General features: G+C 45.7%; 1 non-coding gene across 1 annotated transcript; it reads right to left on the minus strand.

The window, feature by feature from the left end:
* Nucleotides 1–805: 805 nt before the first annotated feature.
* trnar-ucu (transfer RNA arginine (anticodon UCU)) lies at nt 806–897 on the minus strand. The gene is given in 2 exon segments: nt 806–841; nt 861–897. It is a non-coding gene; the product is annotated as a tRNA-Arg (tRNA).
* Nucleotides 898–2,141: the final 1,244 nt, after the last annotated feature.

The following is a 2,141-nucleotide window of genomic DNA, read 5'->3' on the forward strand; positions in this document are numbered from 1 at the left end:
TTCTCCGACTTAATTTGGTGCCTAGTTCCTCATACTGACTATGCAGAACCTCTATCCTTGTCCTGCCAATGTCGTTGGTACCGACATGGACCACGACAACTGGATCCTCCCCCTCCCATTATATGTTTCACTCCAGCCCTGAGCAGACGTCCTGAATCCTGGCACCGGCAGGCAACTCAGCCGTCTGGACTCTTGCTCTTTGCTGCAGAGAACACAGTCAATCCACCTTACTATTCTGTCCCCTACTACCACTACGTTCCTTTTTTCTCCCTCTTTGAGCCGCAAAAGCTTACTGCAGACGTGTTTGCCCTGGATCACACTGGTATCCAGGAGCTCCCACATGCTGCAGCTGTGACACATCACCTGTCCTGTCATCCTTAACGTGTTTCAATTAACTACTTAATTATTTTATTCAATTGTTTATTTTGTTGTATATTTTATTAAGCTTACCACGAGTTTGTTTACTATTTTAAACATTAGGACTAAAATGGACCTCAATCACTTACCAGATACTCATCAAACATGCAGCTTTTTCCAAACCAATCAACTACCTGCCTTCCTGTGATGTCACAGCTCAACAGATCCTTCCACTGCACCGAAGCAAGAACCAAATCCTGCAAACTCACCCCAGCGGCTCTCTGTTTCCCTGCTCTCACTCTCCATTGTGATGTCACTTTTTGATTTTTTTGCCCCAGCTCTGCTCCTGCTGTGCGCCTCTCTCTCTCGCTCTGTCTCTGAATCAGTGCTTTTGACACACTTGTTAACTCTCTGTTCCGTCGTGCTCTTCTGTCTCTGGTCCAAAATCAGACTCCGGTGGGATTTGAACCCACAACCTTTGAATGCCTTTTTTTATCATTATTCAGAAGTCCAACACACTATCCATTGCGCCACAGAGCCGCACATACTTTAATATACATCACCAAGGCCTTTGATCTTGTCAGCAGAGACGGACTCTTCAAACTGCGATGGAAACTCGGCTGCCCTCCTGAACTCTTGGGCATCATCTCTTCTTTCCACGAGAACATGCACAGTTCCATGAGTTACAATGGAGCAACATCAGACACTTTCAAGATCAGCAGTGGGGTAAAGCAAGGCTGCGTGCTGGCGCCAACTCTCTTCGGAACAGAGGAACATAGGAGTAGGCCATTCAGCCCGTCGAGCCTTTTCTGCCATTCAATTCGATCATGGCTGATCATCTACCTCAACGCCCCTTTCCCGTGCTCTCCCCATATCCCTTGATGTCATGAGTATCAAGATTTCTAACAATTTCTGTCTTGAACATGCTCAATGATTGAACTGCCACAGCTCTCTGGGGTAGAGAATTCCAATGATTCACCACCGTCTGAGTGTAGAAATTCAACTCGATCTCAGTTTTAAATGGCCTACTCCTTATTCTGAGACTTGGTCCCCTGATTTTAGACTCACCAACCAGGGCAAACATCCTATCTACATCCACACTGTCACGCCCTGTAAGAATTTTATCAGTTTCAATGAGATCACCTCTCATTCTTCGAAACTTTAAGGAATGCAGGCCCAGTTTCCTCATAAGACAATCCCACCATCCCAGGGATTAGTCTGGTGACCCTCTGTTTCACTCCCTCTATGGCAAGTATATCCTTCCTTAGATGAGGAGACCAAACTATACACAATACTCCAGCGCGGTTTCACCAAGGCTCTATACAATTGCAACAAGACATCTTTACTCCTGTACTCATGACCCCTCGTGTGAAGGCCAACATACCATTTGCCTTCCTAATTGATTGCTGCACCTGCACAAGAGCTTTTAGTGTCTCATGAACAAGGACACCCAGGTCCCTTTGGACATCAACACTTCCCAACCTCTCACCATTTAAGAAATACTCTGTCTTTCTGTTTATTCCACCAAAGTGGAGAACTTCACACTTACTCACATTATATTCCATCTGCCATGTTCTTTCCCATTCACTTAGCCTCTCCAGGTTCCCTGGAAGCCTCTCTGCATCCTTCTCACAGCTCACACTTCACCTAGCTTTGTGTCATCTGCAAACTTGGAAATATTACATTTCATCCCGACATCCAAATCATTTATTTCGGTTGTTAACAGTTGTGGCTCCAACACTGATCCTTGCAGTACCCCAATAGTAACAGCCTGCCATCCTGAG

Source organism: Heterodontus francisci, unplaced genomic scaffold (assembly GCF_036365525.1).
Source record: "Heterodontus francisci isolate sHetFra1 unplaced genomic scaffold, sHetFra1.hap1 HAP1_SCAFFOLD_184, whole genome shotgun sequence".
Lineage (NCBI taxonomy): Eukaryota > Metazoa > Chordata > Chondrichthyes > Heterodontiformes > Heterodontidae > Heterodontus > Heterodontus francisci.